Source organism: Haematobia irritans, chromosome 5, assembly GCF_050003625.1.
Source record: "Haematobia irritans isolate KBUSLIRL chromosome 5, ASM5000362v1, whole genome shotgun sequence".
NCBI classification, from domain to species: domain Eukaryota; kingdom Metazoa; phylum Arthropoda; class Insecta; order Diptera; family Muscidae; genus Haematobia; species Haematobia irritans.
Genome location: NC_134401.1, coordinates 42,630,970 through 42,655,734, shown reverse-complemented (window position 1 = coordinate 42,655,734; position 24,765 = coordinate 42,630,970). Strand labels below are relative to the sequence as shown.

The following is a 24,765-nucleotide window of genomic DNA, read 5'->3' as shown; positions in this document are numbered from 1 at the left end:
TTTGTCAATAGGACATTTGTTCAAAACTTCTTGTTCTATGCGAAATTATGTAGAATTTTATTATCTATCGAAATTTTTTTTCAAAATGTCTTGTCTATAGGATTTGTTTTTTCAACATTTTATTTCTATAGGAAAATTTGGAAAATTTTCATTTCTATAGGAAACTTTGTTAAAATTTCATTTCTATAGCAAATTTTATAAAAATTCAATTTTTATACAAAATTATATAAAAATAAAAATTCTTTAAGAAATTTTGTAAAAATTTCATTTTTATAGAAAATTATGTACAAATTTAATTTCGACAAGAAATTTTATTACAATTTCATATCCATAGGAAATTTTGTCAAAATTTCTTTTTGGAAAAATGTTATCAAACTTTCTTATATATGGGAAATTTTATGAAATTAATTGTTTAAAGGAAATTTTCTCAAAATTTTCTTTCTTTTCTCAAAATTTCTTTTTGTACAAAATTTTCTTTATAGGAAATTTAGTCAAAATTTCATTTCTATAGAAAATTTTATCAAAATTTCATTTCTATTGGAAATTTTGTTAAAATTTAATTTCTATAAGAAATTTTCACATAGAAAAAAACGAAGATAAAAGAGACATTTTTTAAAAATTCCAATTTTATAAAAAATTTTGTCAAAATTTCATTTTATAAAAAATGTTGTCAAAATTTTATTTTATAAAAAATTTTGTAAAATTTCATTTTATAGGAAATTTTCTCAAAATATCTTTTCTGTACGAAATTTAATAAAACTTTCTTTTCTATAGGCAATGTTTAAAAATTTATTTTTTAATAAAAATATTTTCAAAATTTCCTTTCTGTACGAAATTTAATAAAACTTTCTTTTCTATAGGCAATTTTTAAAAATTTATTTTTAATAAAAATATTTTCAAAATTTCTTTTCTGTACAAATTTTGTCATAAATGTTCGCCTTTTAGAAATTTTTGTCAATAGGACATTTGTTCAAAACTTCTTGTTCTATGCGAAATTATGTAGAATTTTATTATCTATCGAATTTTTTTTTCAAAATGTCTTGTCTATAGGATTTGTTTTTTCAACATTTTATTTCTATAGGAAAATTTGGAAAATTTTCATTTCTATAGGAAACTTTGTTAAAATTTCATTTCTATAGCAAATTTTATAAAAATTCAATTTTTATACAAAATTATATAAAAATAAAAATTCTTTAAGAAATTTTGTAAAAATTTCAATTTTATAGAAAATTATGTACAAATTTACTTTCGACAAGAAATTTTATTACAATTTCATATCCATAGGAAATTTTGTCAAAATTTCTTTTTGGAAAAATGTTATCAAACTTTCTTATATATGGGAAATTTTATGAAATTAATTGTTTAAAGGAAATTTTCTCAAAATTTTCTTTCTTTTCTCGAAATTTCTTTTTGTTGAAAAAATTTCATTTCTATTGGAAATTTTGTCAAAATTTCATTTCTATAGAAAATTTTATCAAAATTTCATTTCTTTTGGAAATTTTGTAAAAATTTAATTTCTATAAGAAATTTTCACATAGAAAAAAACGAAGATAAAAGAGACATTGTAGCGAGATAATTCTCAAATATCGTTGTTTTGTGGGCGCCAGCCGTTGTTTCCTATTTGCCTTCCAAAATGAAAACACAGCAGAATTTTCGTTTATTAAATTCAAAATTACAGGAATCCTTTATTGGCGAAAATAACTTAGGCTGTTTTGAAAATTAAAAGAGAATGAAATGCATTTAAGTTGTAAACAAAACAAAACTGTTTCATTAGACTGCTGGCACAAGTAAACAACAAAACAGACAGGCAACGACGACCATCGTCGCCTCGAATACCTGCATTGTAATGTTGTTTACAAGTTACAGCGACACAACAACATAACAGTAGACTCGGTGTGAAAAACAACCTCGAGTCATACATGTTAGTTGTTAGTGTCCTTCCACAGTCATAACAACCAAAACAACAAGAAACGATGCAAATAGAAGCGATCACGAATTCTTGTTTGTTATGTTGCATTAGAAACCTTACCACTGACCTGTTTTGAAAATTAAAAGAGAATGAACAAACTGATGTGAAGTGCTCCTTTTATACCTTTGAGAAAAGAGCTTTCGATCAGTAACATGAACATTGAACAACTACACACAAGCAAAAGCTTTCACATCTGATTTGTTCATTCTATGTGTTGTCAACATAAGAAAAGTTAAATGCAAGAAAGGATAATGTTTAAGATGCGTTACGTTACGTTAAAAGATTCAAATTCAAAAGATACTTTTAGTTAAAAGATTAAAAGATACTTTAAGGTAAATGTGCAATTACAAAATGTAGAAATAGATACTATTGAAAGATATGCAAAATATATCTGCTACAGACTCCCCCTTTGACGTGCGGGACCTCTCCCGAGCAGTACGTCAACAAAATGCGTCAGTGAGTCTTCTTAGGCCTTCCTCTTTTCCTCATGGGTATGACGGGTGCTGGTGCATCAGATGAATTACTACCTCGGTAAGATGTCAAAGCGGAAGTATGATATGTACCTAAAGGTGTATTAGGATTCTCAAGTGAAGCCACTTCATACATACATGAACCTATTTTCCGTGTAATCACATATGGGCCATCACGCTTGGGACAAAATTTAGATGTGACACCTTTAGATGCGTTGCTAAGAACATGCGTTGTAACCAATACTTGCGATCCTATATTAAAAGTTTGAGAACGTCGATTCTGGTCCACATAGGTTTTATTTCTATCCTGAGCTTTAACTTCAGCTTCTTTAGCATCTCTCAGAACATTTACTAACGTACGTAGATAAGTTGAGATCTCTGGAACGAAGTTTTCGGACTCGATAATTGCTCTCACATCGTGTTTAACATCGTCTAAAGTTCGCATCTCTCTTCCAAATGATAGGAATGATGCGCTATATCCTGTGCTTTGGCATTTTGACGAATTCATGGCGAATCGAATTGCGGGTAAACAGGTGTGCCAGGTGTCGTGACGTTCTTGGACGATTATTGCCAACTGACATTTTAGATCCCTATTCTTTCGCTCTACAGGATTAGCTTCCGGATGGTAGACAGGAGTGAAAATCTGTTGTATGCCTAGACAATACGTGACTTTCTGCATCACTGCAGACACGAATTGCACACCGTTATCAGATTTTATACGACGGGGCATGCCGTAACGGAGAAATATTTCCTCAATCAGTATTTTCGCGCAGGCTTCGGCCGTAGCATCAACAAGTTTAAATAGTTCTACCCACCGACTTGCTACATCTTCGGCAATAAATATCCATTTGTAACCTCCATCAGTTTGTGGCAATGGTCCAAACAAATCGATAGCCACAACTTCGAAACGTTGATTACTGCTTGTTGTTTGGAGCAATCCTGCCGGTTTCAGATTAGTTGCTTTATACCGCTGGCAATCGATGCAATTCTTTACATGTTTAGCAATATCACTACGCATCCCGGGCCAGAAATATCTGCTAGCTATACGCGCTATTGTCTTCTCAGTTCCATAATGCCCAGCGGTGCTGTCATCATGATAAGCTTTTAGTATATCAGACCGTTCATGGACTGGTATAACGAGTTGAGCATCATCAGTATCATCGTCAGCATAACAGTAGAGTATTCCATTATTAAGGATATAATTCCTATTTATCCACCTAAAGGAATTTTCATCTTGATTTTCAATGGAGGTGATTATGTTTTTCAAGTAATCATCCTTTAACTGCTCCTCGCGAATCTGTGATGTACTGCTGTTCGGAATATCGATGAAAAACGAGCAGATACAATTGTCCGGATTATCGTGTTTCTCCTCCGGGCATGGTGGCCTGGAAAGCATATCTGCTGTAGCGTTGTTTTTCCCCGGTAGATATTCTACAACAAAATCATAGTGCTGGATTTGTAATCCCCATCGCGCAAGTCTACCAGTTGGTGACTTAATGTTTAGTAACCATTTTAGTGGCTGGTGATCTGTTAATAGCTTCACTGACCCACCTTCAATGTAGCCACGGAATTTGTTACATGCCCATACTATGGCCAGAGCTTCCCTTTCGGTTGTGGAGTAGTTGCGTTCAGATTTACTTAATAGACGACTACTATATTCGATTGGAAGTTGTTCCGGTCCCTCCCCCTGGAGTAAAACTGCCCCAAGAGCATAAGCACTTGCGTCAGCTTGAATTGCAAAAGCGACCCCGTCCACTGCCTGCTTCAATATGGGTGGGGTTGTTAGAGCCCGCTTCAGTTCCTCAAATGCATCTTGTTCCAACTTTCCCCATTTCCAAGCAGCAGATTTCTTTGTTAAATTTGTTAGTGGCCTAGCAATTTCTGCATAGTGGTTAATGAATCGGCGATACCAGGAACACGTTTGAATAAAGGATATCAACTCCTTCACATTTCTAGGTTCTTTCCGTTCCACTATTGCCTGAACCTTTGACGGGTCAACAGCTACGCCCTCTGGTTTTAGGATGTGGCCAAGGAATTTCACTTGCGAACAGCAAAACTTGCATTTCTTATTATTGAGTCGTAACTGGAAAGTGATAAGACGATTCATGACTAACTCAAGATCATTCAAATGTCGTTGAAATGATTCAGAACATATGATAATGTCGTCCAAATAGGCCAAAATACATACATCAGGAATCGGTTTATTAGTCTTTGGAACGTTGCGGGTGCATTTCTTAACCCAAAAGGCATTCGTTTGAAACGAAATGTACCAAATGGTGTTATAAGGCATGTTTTGTCCCTGTCTTCCACCGCAACTTCCACCTGATAATACCCACTCTGCAAATCTAGGGTTGTCATATACTTTGTACTTTTCGCTTCATGCAATAAATCATCCATTCTGGGCAACGGATATCTATCGGGCGTAGTGATAGCGTTGAGTTTTCTATAGTCAACACATACACGGACCGAACCATCTTTTTTGGGCACCATGACCACAGGCGAAGCCCAAGCTGAATCACATTCTTCTATGATATCGTTTTCTAGCATGATTTCAATTTCATATTTAAGGTCACGGCACTTGGCAGATGATAATCGATATGGTGGTGAAAATATTGGTTGATGCTCGCCAGTATTAATTTTATGAACGGCATAAGGGGTAGGGTTACCAAAAGGCTCGAAAACGTTTATATATTTGGCTAAGAGCGAATCGATTTGTATCTTTTCTTTTTCCTTTAAATTTGTGGCATCCGACTCTTTAAGGATTTTGTGTTCAAAAAGGTTTAAAGGCATGGAAACTGCGTCTTCATTACCATCATTATCTTTTTGTGAAAATCTGGGGAAGAGGTCATTATCCTTTGCACGTTCTGGTGTTACCATGTCCTGCGGAATTGCATCTTTAAAAATTGCTTGTATTGCATGGGGCGAGTAATCAGAACCACTATGGTAATCCGGGCCATAAGTTTCGAAATCGGAGACATAGGATTTGCATGATCGCTTAGGGGTTACAAATTTTGGCTCAACATGTTGGGCTGCAACTTCAGTCGTCTTACGCTTGAGATGTGTCTCTGCCACTTTTATTGTTTCGATCAAATTCAACTCCAACGGCCATTCTTCGACGAAATCAAAAACTTGAGTAGGACATCCCTCGAAGTGCCAATTTTGTTGTCCCATATTTAAAACAATTTGTGCTTGCTCCATAAAATCCGTACCAAGCAACGTTCTATTATTTTTATCATCTGGGAAAATTAGAAAATTGATATCTAGACATCTACCTCCTATGACAATTTTACATGTTGTGGTAGAAAATTTTCGAATATCTGTGGTTCCATCCGCGAGAGTGGTACGACAATCCACAGTCTCGAACTTGCACCCTTTAAACTGCATTATACGTTTAAGGTTGGAACTAGCCACACTCGTTTTAGCACCTGTGTCGAAAAAGGCCTGGCCGGGGACACCGAAAATTTCCACATTTGCCACTGGGATATCTCGTCCCACACACATACCAAGGGAGTTAAAACTGACACTCATTGGGACGCTTTTCCGAGGTTTCTTGCTACAGTTCGGGCAATTTGAGCGCACATAACCTGGAGCATTACATCCATAGCAAGCCAATTTTGGTCTCACGAGCGCTTCTTCCACATCCGCTGTTACCTTTGAAACAGCATCCTGCTTTTTATAACAATTTTCGACCGTATGCCCCTTTTTACGGCAGAAAGTGCATCGTTTTGTAATGACTTGGGGACCACCGTTGCTAGCCTGGGTGTTCACCTCGTTACGTTCACTCAAAACTTGTTCCGCTTCTCTTGCATCGGCCAAGAGCTCTTCAAATGTTTTGACTTTGTGACGGTATACACGCTCCCTGATTTGAGAATGTAACATCCCAAACACCATATCAATTTGATCGGCTTCCTGTGGTGGCTTTGGCAATTGAGCAAAAAGTGTCCTCTTTTTACGAATAAAGCTGTCAGTCGGTTCGTTTTTCTGTTGCTTTGCTTCATTTATTTCGGCGTAGATGCGCCAGGCTGGTTTTGGTGGTGCAAAAGCATCTCGCAACATTCTAATTACATCAGCAAAAGTTTTTGCATTCGATTTAACTCCACTCCACCATTCGGCAGCATCCCCTTCTAAAAGCATTGGCATTCCATTTACCGCATTTGCATCAGCTATATTCTCCACACTTTTATATGTCGATATCGCGGAAATAAATTCCTCCACTTTCACTGAATTACGTTCCCCATTGTATCTGGAAGAGCAGCCACTGAACGATCCACACCGTTCACTAGATTTATTCGCAGCGCTTAGCAACTTCTCAAATTGTTCAGTCGTTAGAGATAGCATGGTTTTTGCTGCAATCCTTTTACTTCTACGTAATTCTTCAACTTCAATCTCTTGATTCTCGTCACTTTCTACAGGATCAGCCACGTTAACGCCGGAGTGCTACTAACGTGCAGAAAGAAAAAAAAATCCAAGGATTCTCCAAACAAAACTAGTGAAATTTAATTCACAACAAAAAAATGTTGCATAAATTAATGTGCTCGACTATCCGGGTGTTATTCGGGCCACTAAGTTGGGCGTCAATTTGTAGCGCGATAATTCTCAAATATCGTTGTTTTGTGGGCGCCAGCCGTTGTTTCCTATTTGCCTTCCAAAATGAAAACACAGCAGAATTTTCGTTTATTAAATTCAAAATTACAGGAATCCTTTATTGGCGAAAATAACTTAGGCTGTTTTGAAAATTAAAAGAGAATGAAATGCATTTAAGTTGTAAACAAAACAAAACTGTTTCATTAGACTGCTGGCACAAGTAAACAACAAAACAGACAGGCAACGACGACCATCGTCGCCTCGAATACCTGCATTGTAATGTTGTTTACAAGTTACAGCGACACAACAACATAACAGTAGACTCGGTGTGAAAAACAACCTCGAGTCATACATGTTAGTTGTTAGTGTCCTTCCACAGTCATAACAACCAAAACAACAAGAAACGATGCAAATAGAAGCGATCACGAATTCTTGTTTGTTATGTTGCATTAGAAACCTTACCACTGACCTGTTTTGAAAATTAAAAGAGAATGAACAAACTGATGTGAAGTGCTCCTTTTATACCTTTGAGAAAAGAGCTTTCGATCAGTAACATGAACATTGAACAACTACACACAAGCAAAAGCTTTCACATCTGATTTGTTCATTCTATGTGTTGTCAACATAAGAAAAGTTAAATGCAAGAAAGGATAATGTTTAAGATGCGTTACGTTACGTTAAAAGATTCAAATTCAAAAGATACTTTTAGTTAAAAGATTAAAAGATACTTTAAGGTAAATGTGCAATTACAAAATGTAGAAATAGATACTATTGAAAGATATGCAAAATATATCTGCTACAACATTTTTTAAAAATTCCAATTTTATAAAAAATTTTGTCAAAATTTCATTTTATAAAAAATGTTGTCAAAATTTAATTTTATAAAAATTTTGTAAAATTTCATTTTATAGGAAATTTTCTCAAAATATCTTTTCTGTACGAAATTTAATAAAACTTTCTTTTCTATAGGCAATTTTTAAAAATTTATTTTTTAATAAAAATATTTTCAAAATTTCTTTTCTGTACGAAATTTAATAAAACTTTCTTTTCTATAGGCAATTTTTAAAAATTTATTTTTAATAAAAATATTTTCAAAATTTCTTTTCTGTACAAATTTTGTCATAAATGTTCGTCTTTTAGAAATTTTTGTCAAAATTTCTCCTTTCTATAGCAATTTTTTTTAAAAATTTCGTGTCTATAGGACATTTGTTCAAAACTTCTTGTTCTATGGGAAATTATGTAGAATTTTATTATCTATCGAAATTTTTTTTCAAAACGTCTTGTCTATAGGATTTGTTTTTTCAACATTTTATTTCTATAGGAAAATTTGGAAAATTTTCATTTCTATAGGAAACTTTGTTAAAATTTCATTTCTATAGCAAATTTTATAAAATATCAATTTTTATAGAAAATTATATAAAAATAAAAATTCTTTAAGAAATTTTGTAAAAATTTCATTTTTATAGAAAATTATGTACAAATTTAATTTCTACAAGAAATTTTATTACAATTTCATATCCATAGGACATTTTGTCAAAATTTCGTTTTGGAAAAATGTTATCAAACTTTCTTATATATGGGAAATTTTATGAAATTAATTGTTTAAAGGAAATTTTCTCAAAATTTTCTTTCTTTTCTCAAAATTTCTTTTTGTTCAAAATTTTCTTTATAGGAAATTTAGTCAAAATTTCATTTCTATAGAAAATTTTATCAAAATTTCATTTCTATTGGAAATTTTGTTAAAATTTAATTTTTATAAGAAATTTTCACATAGAAAAAAACGAAGATAAAAGAGACATTTTTTAAAAATTCCAATTTTATAAAAAATTTTGTCAAAATTTTATTTTATAAAAAATTTTGTAAAATTTCATTTTATAGGAAATTTTCTCAAAATATCTTTTCTGTACGAAATTTAATAAAACTTTCTTTTCTATAGGCAATGTTTAAAAATTTATTTTGTAATAAAAATATTTTCAAAGTTTTGTTTTCTGTAGGAAATTTGATAAAACTTTCTTTTCTATAGGCAATTTTTAAAAATTTCTTTTTAATAAAAAATATTTTCAAAATTTCTTTTCTGTACAAATTTTGTCAAAAATGTTCGCCTTTAAGAAATTTTTGTCAAAATTTCTCCTTTCTATAGCAATTTTTTTCAAAATTTCGTGTCTATAGGACATTTTTTCAAAACTTCTTGTTCTATGCGAAATATTGTCAAAATTTCATTTCCATTGAAAATTTTGTTTCTGTAGGAGATTTTGGCGAAATGCATTTCTATAGGAAATTTTGTCAAAATTTCTTGTCTATAGAAAATTTGTGCACAACTTCTTGTCAATTGGAAAGTTTGAAAATTTCTCACTATTTCATTTCTATCGAAAATGTTGTCAAAATTTGTTTTCTATTGGAAATTTTGTTAAAATTTCATTTCATTTCATAAGAAATTTTCACATAGAAAGGAACAAAGATAAAAAAGAAATTTTTAAAAAATTCCAGTTTTATGAAAAATTTTGTCAACATTTCATTTTATAAAAAATTTTGTCAAAATTTCATTTTATAGGAAATTTTGTCAAAATTCTTTTCTGTACGAAATTTAATATAACTTTCTTTTCTATAGGCAATTTTTAAAAATTTATTTCTAATAAAAATATTTTCAAATTTTCTTTTCTGTAGAAATTTTGTCAAAAATTTTCGCCTTTATGAAATTTTTGTCAAAATTTCTCCTTTCTATAGCAATTTTTTGTTTCAAAATTTAGTATCTATAGGACATTTGTTCAAAACTTCTTGTTCTATGCGAAATATTGTCAAAATTTCATTTCAACTGAAAATTTTGTGAAATTTTCATTTCTGTAGGAAATTTTGTAGAAATGTATTTCTATTGGAAATTTTGTCAAAATTTCTTGTCTATAGACAATTTGTGCACAACTTCTTGTCAATTGGAAAGTTTGAAAATTTGTCACTATTTCATTTCTATTGAAAATTTTGTCAAAATTTGTTTTCTATTGGAAATTTTGTTAAAATTTCATTTCATTTCATAAGAAATTTTCACATAGAAAAGAACGAAGATAAAATTTAAAAAAATTCCAGTTTTATAAAAAATTTTGTCAAAATTTCATTTTATCGGAAATTTTGTAAAAATTTTGTTTTTGTTTTCCCTGAAATTTGATAAAACTTTCTTTTCTAAAGGACATTTTTTAAAAATTTCTTTTTAATAAAAATATTTTCAAAATTTCTTATTAATTTAGGAAATTTACTTAAAATTTCATTTCGATAGGAAATTTTGTGAAAATTTCATTTCTGTAGAAAATTGTATCAAAGTGTTAGATGAAATTTTGTCAAAAGTTTATTTCTGTATGAATTTTGGTCAAGATTTTATTTTATCGGAAATTTTGTCAAAATTTCTTGTATTGAGGACATTTCTAAAAAAATTAAGAAATATAGAAATGGTGTCAAAATATCTTGCATGTATGACATTTTATAACAATTTCTTGTCTATAATTTTTTTTTTCAAAATTTCTCGTCTATAATTTTTTTTTTTTTAAATTTCCTGTCTATAGAAATTTTTGCCAAAAATTCGTATCTATATAAAATGTTTGTCCAAAAGGACTTTTCTATATAGACATTTTGTCGAAATTTCGTGACTATAGAAAATTTTTGCTAAGCTTCTTGTCTACAGGAAATTTTGTAAAAAAAAAAACTTGTCTATTGGAAATTTGGTCACAATTTGTTGTCTATAGAAAATTATGTCAACATTTCCTGATTAATTTTTGAACATTTTATCACTATCTATATCTATAGGATAAAGGGTGATACGGTCAAAATTTGGTCAAGGGAATACGGTCAAAATTTGGTAAATCGGTGAAATCGTTTATTTAAAAAATCAAATTAAATTTCTTTTTCAAGTTCAATTAGTATAAAATTCAGGAAAAATATTCAGTTAGGCTTTCACTTTTCCAAATCCAAATTGCCGGGCCTCACGCTTGACACCTGCCATCAGATTTTGTACAACCACCTTGTCCACCTTCTTCGCCGCAGAAAGCCAGTTTGCCTTGAACTGCTGCTCGCCCGTAGCAGTTTTTTGGTCTTCTTTAGGTTCCGCTTGACAATAGCCCAGTATTTCTCAATTGGACGGAGCTCTGGCGTGTTGGGAGGGTTCTTGTCCTTGGGAACCACCTGCACGTTGTTGGCGGCGTACCACTCCTTGGCCTTTTTACCGTAATGGCAAGACGCCAAATCCGGCCAAAACAGTACGGAACAACCGTGTTTCTTCAGGAAAGGCAGCAGACGTTTATTCAAACACTCTTTCACGTAAATTTCTTGGTTGACAGTCCCGGAAGCTATGAAAATGCTGCTTTTCAAGCCACAGGTACAGATGGCTTGCCAAACCAGATATTTCTTTGCGAACTTTGACCGTTTTATGTGCTTGAAAATATCTGCTACCTTTCCCCTTCCTTTTGCCGTATAAAACTCCTGTCCCGGAAGCTGCTTGTAGTCGGCTTTGACGTAAGTTTCGTCGTCCATTACCACGCAGTCAAACTTCGTCAGCATCGTCGTGTACAGCCTCCGGGATCGCGCTTTGACCGTCGTATTTTGTTTATCATCGCGATTTGGAGTCACTACCTTCTTGTAAGTCGATAGTCCGGCTCGTTTTTTGGCTCGATGCACGGTTGTAGACGATATTATTTGCGGCATCTCGGAGAGAGAGGTTAGGGTTTCGCTTGAAACTACCGGCAACTCTCTTTGTCGTCTCAGCGGCTTCCGGTTTTCGATTTCCCCCCGATCCAGACTTCCTGGCTGTCGACAAACGTTTCCCAAACACTTTAATTACATTTGTAACGGTTGATTTGGTAACTTTTAGCGATTTTGCCAGCTTTGCGTGCGAGTAGCTCGGATTTTCGCGATGCGCGAGCAAAATTTTGATACGCTGCTCTTCTTGCTTGGACGGCATTTTGACAACTGAAGAGTGAATTCCAAAATCAAAATAGGAGCAACATTCTACACACACACACACACACACCTTCAAAATGAGGGGTGTTCAGGTTTTTTAAATGCAAAATTGAAAGAAATACGTCAAGTTTATATTGACCAAATTTTGACCGTATCACCCTTTATTAAAAAAAAATTCTCATATACAGGAAATTGTGTCGAACTTTATTATATATCGGAATGGGAGCCACCATGGTGCAATGGTTAGCATGCCCGCCTTGCATGCACAAGGTCGTGGGTTCGATTTCTGCTTCGACCGAACACCAAAAAAGTTTTTCAGCGGTGGATTATCCCACCTCAGTAATGCCGGTGACATTGCCGAGTGTTTCAAAGCTTCTAAATATAAGTGGTATCACTGCAATGTGGACCGCCGTTCGGAATCGGCTATAAAAAGGAGGTGCCTTAACACGGAATCGGGCAGCACTCAGTGATAAGAGAGAAGTTCACCAATGTGGTATCACAATGGACTGAATAGTCTAAGTGAGCCTGATACATCGGGCTGCCACGTAATCTATTTTTTTTTCAATATTTCTTGTCTATAGGATTTGTTTTTTAACATTTCATTTCTATAGGAAATTTAGTCAAAATTTCATTTGTTTCTATAGGAAATTTTGTGAAAATTTCTTGTCCATAGCAAAGTTGTTAGAAATTTTTTGTCTATAAAAAATTTAAAATTTTTAAATAAGAAATTTATTTAAAATTTTTTTGCTTATATGAAATTTTTGACAAAGTCCTTGTGTGTAGAAAAGTTTTGCAAAATTTCTTGTCTATTAGAAAATTTCGTTTCTACAAAATATTTTGTGGAATCTTATCGAAATCTATAGGGAATTTTGTAGAAAAATCATAGATATAGGAAATTTGTGAAAAAATTCGTTCCTAGAGGATTTTTCTGATATTTCCTGCATATAGATAATTTCTTTTTTCAAAATTGTTTATCAAAAAAAAAAAAAAATATTGTCAAAATTTGTTTTTTATACCCACCACCATAGAATGGTGACGGGGGTATAATAAGTTTGTCATTCCGTTTGTAACACATCGAAATATCGATTTCCGACTATATAAAGTATATATATTCTTGATCAGGGAGAAATTCTAAGACGATATAACCATGTCCGTCTGTCTGTCTGTCTGGCTGTCTGTCTGTCGTTGTAATCACGCTACAGTCTTCAATAATGAAGCAATCGTGCTGAAATTTTGCACAAACTCGTCTTTTGTCTGCAGGCAGGTCAAGTTCGAAGATGGGCTATATCGGTCAAGGTTTTGATATAGTCCCCATATAAACCGACCTCCCGATTTGGGGTCTTGGGATTATAGAAATCGTAGTTTTTATCCAATTTGCCTGAAATTGGAAATCTATAGGTATTTTAGGACCATAAAGAGGTGTGCCAAAAATGGTGAGTATCGGTCTATGTTTTGGTATAGCCCCCATATAGACCGATCTCCCGATTCTACTTCTTGGGCTTATAGAAACCGTAGTTTTTATCCAATTTGCCTGAAATTGGAAATCTAGAGGTATTTTAGGACCATAGGCTAGGTTAGGTTAGGTTAGGTGGCAGCCCGATTTATCAGGCTCACTTAGACTATTCAGTCCATTGTGATACCACAATGGTGAACTTCTCTCTTATCACCGAGTGCTACCCGATTCCATGTTAAGCTCAATGACAAGGGACCTCCTTTTTATAGCCGAGTCCGAACGGTGTTCCACATTGCAGTGAAACCACTTAGAGAAGCTTTGAAACCCTCAGAAATGTCACCAGCATTACTGAGGTGGGATAATCCACCGCTGAAAAACTTGTTGGTGTTCGGTCGAAGCAGGAATCGAACCCACGACCTTGTGTATGCAAGGCGGGCATGCTAACCATTGCACCACGGTGGCTCCGTGGTGCCATAAGAGGTGTGCAAAAAATGGTGAATATCGGTCCATGGTTTGGTATAGCCCCCATATAGACCGATCTCCCGATTTTACTTCCTGGGCTTATAGAAACCGAAGTTTTTATCCAATTTGCCTGAAATTGGAAATCTAGAGGTATTTTCGGGCCATAAATAGGTGTGCCGAAAACGGTGAGTATCGGTCCGTATTTTAGTATAGCCCCCATAAGAGCGATTTCCCGATTAAACTCCTTAGGTTTCTAGAAACCGTAGTTTTTATCCGATTTACCTGAAATTGTAAATATTCTGGTATTTAAGGCTCACAAAAACGTGTATCGCTCCATTTGGTAATGCCTCGATATAGAACGATTTCACTTCTTGAGATTATAGAAGTCGCACTGATCATGAAAATTGTTTGAATCTCAATGTAAAATTTCCAGATTTTATTTCTCGGGTGAAAATCTACAAATTTAAGATTTCAAATCAAGACGTTATTTTATAATTTTCTTGCACACTTACAAGTGATGTTAATGATACCTCTAAAACTCAAACAAAAATGGTTCTTATAAATCCAGAATCTGATATAGTCTTCATAGGTAAAATCTGTAAATTTATCTTCGGGAAGTGTACTGGTTGAACTGCTCTGCTTGATCTGTCCTCAAACCCTCTGAAATTTCAAAGGAACCCCTAATATTTGATACATGGTGGTGGGTGTTTAAGATTCGGCCCGGCCGAACTTACTGCTGTATATACTTGTTTTTTTTTTTTTTTTTTTTTTTTGGGAAATTATATTTGTAATATCAAAATTATATTTATATAGGGTTTTTTTCCAAAAAATTTTGTTTATAGGAAATTGGTGAACATTTTCATTTCTATACAAAATTTCATTTGTAAAATTTGTTTTTCAAACTTTCTTTTCTAGAGATTTTTTTCTTCAAAATTTCTTATCAATAAAAAATTGTTTCAAATATTTTTGCCTATAGAAAATTGTAAATATTTCTTGTCTATAGATTTTTATACCCTCCATCATAGGATGGGGGTATATTAACTTTGTCATTCCGTTTGTAACACATCGAAATGTTGCTCTAAGACCCCATAAAGTATATATATTCTGGGTCGTGGTGAAATTCTGAGTCGATCTAAGCATGTCCGTCCGTCCGTCCGTCCGTCCGTCTGTTGAAATCACGCTAACTTCCGAACGAAACAAGCTATCGACTTGAAACTTGGCACAAGTAGTTGTTATCGATGTAGGTCGGATGGTATTGAAAATGGGCCATATCGGTCCACTTTTACGTATAGCTCCCATATAAAGGGACCCACAGATTTGGCTTGTGGAGCCTCTAACAGAAGCATATTTCATCAGATCCGGCTGAAATTTGGTATATGGTCTCTAACAACCATGCAAAAATTGGTCCACATCGGTCCATAATTATATATAGCCCCCATATAAACCGATCTTCAGATTTGGCTTGCGGAGCCTAAAAGAGAAGCAAATTTAATCCGATCCGGCTGAAATTTGGTACATGGTGTTGGTATATGGTCTCTAACAACCATGCAAAAATTGGTTCACATCGGTCCATAATTATATATAGCCCCCATATAAACCGATCCCCAGATTTGGCTTGCGGAGCCTCAAAGAGAAGAAAATTTCATCCGATCCGGCTGAAATTTGGTACATGATGTTGGTATATGGTCTCTAACAACCATGCAAAAATTGGTCCTTATCGGTCCTTAATTATATATAGCCCCCATATAAACCGATCCCCAGATTTGACTTGTGGAGCCTCTAACAGAAGCATATTTCATCCGATCCGGCTGAAATTTGGTACAGAGTGTTGGTATATGGTCTCTAACAATCATGCACAAATTGGTCCACATCGGTCCATAATTATATATAGCCCCCATATAAACCGATCCCCAGATTTGGCTTGCGGAGGCTCAAAGAGAAGCAAATTTCATCCGATCCGGCTGAAATTTCGTACATGATGTTGGTATATGGTCTCTAACAACTATGCAAAAATTGGTCCACATCGGTCCAAAATTATATATAGCCCCCATATAAACCGATCCCCATATTTGGCTTGCGAAGTCTCCAAGAGAAGCAAATTTCATCCAATCCGGTTGTAATTTGGAACATGGTGTTAGTATATGATCTTTAACAACCGTGCCAGAATTGGTCCATATCGGTCCATAATTATATATAGCCCCCATATAAAACATTCTCCAGATTTGACGTCCGGAGCCTCTTGGAGGAGCAAAATTCATCCGATCCGGTTCAAATTAGGCACGTGGTCTTAGTATATGGTCGCTAACAACCATACCAAAATTGGTCCAATCACACAAAAATTGGTCCATATCGGTTCATAATCATGGTTGCCACTGGAGCCAAAAATAATCTACCAAAATTTTATTTCTATAGAAAATTTTATTCAAATTTTATTCGGTTCATAATCATGGTTGCCACTCGAGCCAAAAATAATCTACGAAGATTTTATTTCTATAGAAAATTTGGTTAAAATTTTATTTCTGTAGAAATTTTTGTCAAAATTTTCATTCTATAGAAAATTTTGTCAAAGTTTTTATTTCTATAGAAATTTTTGTTAAAATTTTATTTCTGTAGAAAATTTTGTGAAAATTTTATGTCTACTTTGTCAAACTGAATTATATACGCATTGGATCGATCTTTTTTGATTTAATATATACCACGTATGGACTTACATACAATTTAGAAGATGGTGTTAGGAGTTTTTAAGATACCTTGCCATCGGCAAGCGTTACCGCAACTTAAGTAATTCGATTGTGGATGGCAGTGTTTAGATGAAGTTTCTACGCAATCCATGATGGAGGGTACATAAGCTTCGGCCTGGCCGAACTTACGGCCGTATATACTTGTTTTTGTTAAAATTTCTTGTTTATGGAAAATTTTATAAATTTTTCCTATATATAGAACATTTTGTCAACATTACACAAAATTGGAAATTTATAAAATTTTGTTTCTATAGGATATTTTGTAAAAATTGTATTTCTAAATGAAAATGTTTGTCAAAATTTCATTTCTATATGAATGAATGAACTATAGAGATATTTTGAACATTTTCAATGCTTTAGATTTTTATACCCTCCACAATAGTATGTCATTCCGTTTGTAACACATCGAAATATTGATCTAAGACCCCATAAAGTATATATATTCTGGGTCGTGGTGAAATTCTGAGTCGATCTGAGCATGTCCGTCTGTTCGTCCGTGCGTCTGTTGAAATCACGCTAACTTCCGAAAGAAACAAGCTATCGACTTGAAACTTGACACAAGTAGTTTTTATTGATGTAGGTCAGATGGTATTGCAAATGGGCCATATCGGTCCACTTTTACGTATAGCCCCCATATTAACCGATCGCCAGATTTGACCTCCGTTGCCTTTTGGAGAAACAAAATTCATCCGATCTGGTTGAAATTTGGTACGTGGTGGTAGTATAGATATTTAACAACCATGCCAAAAGTGGTACATATCAGTCTATAATCATTTATAGCCCTCATATAAACCGATCCCGAGATTTGGTTTTGGAGCCTCTTGGAGGAGCAAATTTCATCCGAGTGAGTTGAAATTTGTGGATGACAGTCTTTCGTAGAAGTTTCTACGCAATCCATGGTGTAGGTTAATAAGATTCGGCCTGGCCGAACTTGCGGCCGTATTTACTTGTTTTTTGTCAATATTTCTTCTTTATAGGAGATTTAGTCAAAATTCCATTTCTATATGATTTTTTGTGGAAATTTTATGGCCGTGGGAATTTTTTTCAAAATTTCTTGTAAACATTATTTTTTATAGGTTTTTTTTTTTTTTTTGAAAAATTTCTTGTCTATAGAACATTTTGTTTACATTTCTTCTATAAGTTTTCAAACATCTGTTGTTAGGATTTTCATAAAGTTCGACCTTAATATCTCTTGCAATAAAAATGTCTGGTCTTAAAGATAACTCCATATTCATTCGACTCTCATATATCTCTGCGGACATGTACCTGCTGTTCGTGTACTCGCGTATGCGTGACTTCCGCCGTCTTTCTTTCTGTTTTATGCGCATCATGTTTCCGTTATACCAGCTCTTCGACTTGTGTATGTGTATGTTTTTTTTTTATTTGTCCAACATTGTTGCACAAATGCTGCCATCAACTATACCCGGTGAGAGGGGCAGGACGAAGCATACCATCCTGCACAGATCCTTATGAAACTTTTGTTTGAGTTTTTGTGAATTTTGAGTATGATTGTTGCGTGAGTGCAGACCTGTAAACAAGATGCATTGCTGACATATCCTGTTTCACTGAATGCTCAGCGATGAAAAAAGAAAACCGTTGACAGTTTTAAGTCGTAAAATTCGTGAAGATATTGCGAAATGAACAAAACGAAACCAAACAAAGGATTGAGGAATAACTTTATAGAAAACAAAACGGGAGGAATTTTACTCTCTGCTATAGCTGTCATAAAGTTATACGCCTTTTTGTTAAGCTAGGTATCCTCATGCCTCATATGCTTCCCAAGTAGATTTACGATTGTGTGCGGGTTATAAAATTTGATTCCTATAGAAATTTCATTGAAGCTATTAACTTTCGTTGTTCGTTTGGCTTCCAAAGATGAAAATTATGTTGAGAGGCCTTCCGCGTATATCAGGTTTTTTTGGTGAAATTTTTATTCCCCATTTCTGGAGCTGACTTTTGGTGGAATTTGCAAATAATTCTTAATATTTATTTAGGACCAACATTGTTGGAAGCTGTTGAAATGTGGTTTTGTTTTGTTATTGTTGTTGTAGCTGTTGTCATTACCTTGCAGACATTAAAGGACATTTCACCATTTGTGTAAAGCTTACCGCGGGGAGGTGGGCGAGGCATTTTTTGATAGCAAATTTTTATTTCTGGCATATTTGCCAAGTATTACCACCAATGATTTGTGTTTATGAGTTCATGGCCTGAAGACTTTCAAATGCCCCTCAGTCGTAAACCTTCTTCAGAGAATTGGGTATAAATTGGGTTATAAAACGAAAAAAAAAAAAAAAATATACACGGAACATGATTCAAAAGCTTAATTTTGTTGGGTTTTGCCACATAACATATGGGGCAAATTTTTCATTTTTATTGCTACAGGTAATATTGGGTGCTATTAGGCTGGATGTAATTGGGTGCGGCGGACGGACAGAAATCGTTAAATATTGACATAAAAGAATATTGAGAGGTTTTGACAAAGACATTAGGGGTATATTTAGTATCTTTCGAGGTAATCAAATTTTAAAAAGCGTCGCCAAAAACGTAGTGAAAATGTTCTTTTTGGATCCGGAAGTGGTGCAAAATTGGCGCAGAAGCCATGAATTTAACATGGGCTTGTCATAGGACGGATATCCACCATTTCAACAGTCACTTTTTAGGGTGTGATCTAAATTCAGTGTTTCGGATGTGAATTAAAAACAAGTATAAACGGCCGTAATTTCGGCCAGGCCGATACTTATATACCCTCCACCATGGATGGCACAGAAACTTGTACTAAAGACTGTCATACACAATCGAATTACTTGGGCTGTAGTAACACTTGCCGATGGCAAGGTATCGTAAGACTTCTTAACACCGTGTTCTCAATTGTATATATTAAACAAAAATAGGCCGATTAAATACGTAAATAATTCAGTTAGACAAAATAGAAATAAAATTTTGACAAAATTTTCTATAGAAATAAAATTTTGACAAAATTTTCTATAGAAATAAAATCTTGACAAATTTTGTATAGTAATAAAATTTGACAAAATTTTCTATAGCAATTAATATTGACAAAATTTTCCATAGAAATAAAATTTTGACAAATTTTGTATAGTAATAACATTTTGAGAACATTTTTTATAGAAATAAAATTTTTACAAAATTTTCTACAGCAATAAAATTTGATAAAATTTTTTATAAAAATAAAATTTTGACAAAATTTTCTATAGAAATAAAATTTTGACAAAATTTACTATAGAAATAAAATTTTGACAAAATTTTCTATAGAAATAAAATCTTGACAAATTTTGTATAGCAATAAAATTTTGACATTTTTTATAGAAATAAAATTTTTACAAAATTGTCTATAGCAATAAAATTTGATAAAATTTTCTATAGAAATAAAATTTTGACAAAATTTTCTATAGAAATAAAATCTTGACAAATTTTGTATAGTAATAAAATTTGTCAAAATTTTCTATAGCAATTAATATTGACAAAATTTTCCATAGAAATAAAATTTTGACAAATTTTGTATAGTAATAAAATTTTGAGAACATTTTTTATAGAGATAAAATTTTTACAAAATTTTCTATAGCAATAAAATTTGATAAAATTTTTTATAAAAATAAAATTTTGACAAAATTTTCTATAGAAATAAAATCTTGACACATTTTGCATACTAATAAAATTTTGACAAAATTTTCTATAGAAATAAAATTTTGACAAAATTTTCTATAGAAATAAAATTTTGACAAAATTTTCTATAGAAATAAAATCTTGACAAATTTTGTATAGTAATAAAATTTTGACAACATTTTTTATAGAAATAAAATTTTTACAAAATTGTCTATAGCAATAAAATTAGATAAAATTTTCTATAGAAATAAAATTTTGACAAAATTTTCTATAGAAATAAGATCTTGACAAAAATTTTTTTTGGATAGTAAATAATAAAATTTTGACAAAATTTTTTACAGAAATAAAATTTTTACAAAATTTTCTATAGCAATAAAATTTGATAAAATTTTCTATAGAAATAAAATTTTGACAAAATTTTCTATAGAAACAAAATCTTGACAAATTTTGTATAGTAATAAAATTTTGACAAAATTTGTTATAGAAATAAAATTTTGACAAAATTTTTTATAGAAATAAAATTTTTACAAAATTTTCTATAGTAAAAAAATTTTGACAAGATTTTCTATAGTAATAAAATTTTGACAACATTTGCTAAAGTAATAAAATTTTTACAAAATTTTCTATAGAAATAAAATGTTGATAGATTATTTTTGGGGATCGGCCATATATAACTATAGACCGATATGGACCAATTTTGCATGGTTGTTAGCGGCCATATACTAGCGCAATGTACCAAATTTCACCACGTACTACATTTCAACCGGGTCGGATGAATTTTGCTCCCCCAATAGCTCCGGAAGTCAAATCTGGGGATCGGTTTATATGCGGGCTACATATAATTATGGATCGATATGGACCAATTCCTGCATGGTTGTCAGAGACCATATACTAACACCACGTACCAAATTTCAACCGCATCGGAATTTTGCTCATCCATGGGGCTCCGGAGTTCAAATCTGGGGATCGGTTTATATGAGGGCTATATATAATTATGTACCGATGTGAACCAATTTTTGCATGGTTCTTAGAGACCATATACTTACACGATCGGATGAAATTTGCTTCTCTTAGAGGCTTCGCAAGCCAAATCAAGGCATCGGTTTATATGGGGGCTCTATATAATTATGGACCGATGTGGACCAATTTTTTCATAATTGTTAGGGACCATATACTAACACCATGTACCAAATTTCAACCGGATCGGATGAAATTTGCTTCTCTTAGGGGCTCCGCAAGCTAAATCTGGGGATCGGTTTATATGGGGGCTACATATGATTATGGACCGATATGGACCAATTTTTGCATGTTTGTTAAAGATCATATACTAACACCATGTACCAAATTTCAGCCGGATCGAATGAAATTTGCTTCTCTTAGAGGCTCCGCAAGCCAAATCTGGGGATCGGTTTATATGGGGGCTAGTTTTGCATAGATGTGAGAGACCACATACTAACACCATGTACCAAATTTCAACCGGATTGGATGAATTTTGCTCCTCCAATATTTCGATGTGTTGCAAACAGAATGACAAAGTTAAATTAAGGAAACTTCGCAAAAGTTTATTTATGATTTATCGCTCGATATATATGTATTAGAAGTTTAGGAAAATTAGAGTCATTTTTACAACTTTTGGACCAAGCAGTGGCGATTTTACAAGGAAAATTTTGGTATTTTGACCATTTTTGTCGAAATCAGAAAAACATATATATGGGAGCTATATCTAAATCAACCAAATTTGGAACGCATAGCAACAATGCTAATTTTACTCTCTGTGCAAAGTTTCAACTAAATCGGAGTTAAAAATTGGCCTCTGTGGTCATATGAGTGTAAATCGGGCGAAAGCTATATATGGGAGATATATCTAAATCTGAACCGATTTAAACCAAATTTGGCACGCATAGCTACAATGGTAATTCTACTCCCTGTGCAAAATTTCAACTAAATCGGAGCAAAAAATTGGCCTCTGTGGTCATATGAGTGTAAATCGGGCGAAAGCTATATATGGGAGATATATCCAAATCTGAACCGATTTCAACCAAATTTGGCACGCATAGTTACAATGCTAATTCTACTTCCTGTGCAAAGTTTCAACTAAATCGGAGTTAAAAATTGGCCTCTGTGGTCATATGAGTGTAAATCGGGCGAAAGCTATATATGGGAGATATATCTAAATCTGAACCGATTTAAACCAAATTTGGCACGCATAGTAACAATGCTAATTCTACTCCCTGTGCAAAATTTCAACTAAATCGGAGTTAAAAATTGGCCTCTGTGGTCATATGAGTGTAAATCGAGCGAAAGCTATATATGGGAGATATATCTAAATCTGAACCGATTTCAACCAAATTTGGCACGCATGGCTACAATGCTAATTCTACTCCCTGTGCAAAATCTCAACTAAATTGGAGTTAAAAATTGGCCTCTGTGGTCATATGAGTGTAAATCGGGCGAAAGCTATATATGGGAGATATATCCAAAACTGAACCCATTTCAACCAAATTTGGCACGCATAGTTACAATGATGATTCTACTCCCTATGCAAAATTTCAACTAAATCGGAGAAAAAAATTGGCCTCTGTGGGCAAATGAGTGTAAATCGGGCGAAAGCTATATGTGGGAGCTATATCTAAATCTGAACCGATTTGTCTGATATTTTGTAAGTTTTTTGAGACCCTTAAAATATTCGGATGTACGGAATTTGAGGAAGATCGGTTGATATACACGCCAATTATGACCAGATCGGTGAAAAATATATATGGCAGCTATATCTAAATCTGAACCGATTTTTTCCAAAACCAATATGGATCGTCTTTGAGCCAAAACAGGACCCTATACCAAATTTTAGGACAATCGGACTAAAACTGCGAGCTGTACTTTCAAGGCCGTAGCCAGGATTTTAATTCGGGGGGGGATTCAACTTTAAAAAAAATATTCATATAATCTCATGTGTAGAAAATTTTATTTATGCAAAGGTATGTATACAATATTTTTATAATATTAAATTGAGCCGACGGGCTTTTTGGGCAGCAAATAAATCAATGACTTCTTCAGTCGGCACATTTATTCGGCGATGAACCGACATTAATGCCAATCCATTGAGTCTACTCTCGCCAGTCGAATTTCTAAGATACGTCTTTAATCTCTTCATTTTTGAAAATGAACGTTCGGATGAGCACGTAGTAACTGCAGGGATGGAAAATGCAGTACTAAAGTACTTTTTTCAATACTTTTTCACCCCGGTCAGTACCGTAGTACCCCCGCGAATGATTTAGTACCTTTTGTGTAGACATTTTTGAGTCGATATCAGATTTATGGTACAATAGCTTTGACAAAATATTTTAATATTTTGAGATAGTCTTTATCAACCTTATTTGCTAATAGTCTTATACAAATATGGCAAAACAGACATGTTCATGTGGGAAGAAAATCTCGATTTTGTAAAAGATATAGTCAAAAACAGGATTTTATTGAACTTCAAGAATGTTTTAGTCGAAACAAGTATATACGGCCGTAAGTTCGGCCAGGCCGAATCTTATGTACCCTCCACCATGGATTGCGTAGGAACTTCTACTAAAGGCTGTCATCCACAATAGAATTACTTGGGTTGCGATAACACTTGCCGATGGCAAGGTATCTTAAAACTTCCTAACACTGTCTTCTAAATTGTAAGTTAGTCCATAAGGGGTATATATTAAACAAAAAAAAAAGGCCGATTAAATACGTATAATATAATTCAGTTTGACAAAATTTTCTATAGAAATAAAATTTTGACAAAATTTTCTATAGAAATAAAAACTTGACAAAATTTTCTATAGAAATAAAATGTTGACCAGCGTTGCCAATTTAGCTTTTTTCCCGCTAGAGTTGGCTTTTTTTGAAGACGTTTAGCGGGGAAAAAATGCATTTAGCTTTTAGCTTTTTTTCTGGCTTTTTTTCATGACCCTTTTAGCTAATTTTGGCTTTTTTTATTTTCGACATGTTCCTATTGAAATATGGATAAAACTTCGTTTTTATCTATGCCTTGCTGCCAGAATAAGGTTTTCCACATATTTCAATTCCTTATATAAACTGTCAGTAAATTATTAGGAATATTAGCATTTGACTCGTTTATCCTTTTTATGTTATTATAATTTGGTTATAATAGCATTTGTGAATTTCTCTTCTTCAATAGCCGATAAATTCTTTTTGTCCTTATAGTTAAGTGATTCAACTTAAAAATGAGTATTTTTTCATCAAAGAAGGCTAGGGTCAATTCTAAAAAATTCTTAAAATTAATGAAATAGTCTTTAAATTTGTGGAGTTTTTGTATGTTGACCACAAACCAAAATAGCGTTCAAAAATAGAAGAGGTTTTTCAACATTTTATTTTAAAAACGTATACATAGAATAATTTCTACTTAAAGTCGAGTCTGAATGTGGAAATTTAAGTTGTCGTTAGCACGTTTTTAAAGCACTGTGATAGCTCATGAAGAAAAAGCTGAAAAAACGAATAAATTCAAATTTGACTCGGAATCAATACCAA

At 33.2% G+C, this 24,765-nt stretch overlaps 1 long non-coding RNA gene across 1 annotated transcript; it reads right to left on the bottom strand.

Moving 5' to 3' along the window:
• Positions 1-7,106: 7,106 nt before the first annotated feature.
• LOC142241507 (uncharacterized) lies at positions 7,107-7,810 on the bottom strand. The gene is made up of 2 exons (XR_012723661.1): positions 7,493-7,810; positions 7,107-7,163 (listed from the first exon to the last, which is right to left on the bottom strand). It is a non-coding gene; the product is annotated as an uncharacterized LOC142241507 (long non-coding RNA).
• Positions 7,811-24,765: the final 16,955 nt, after the last annotated feature.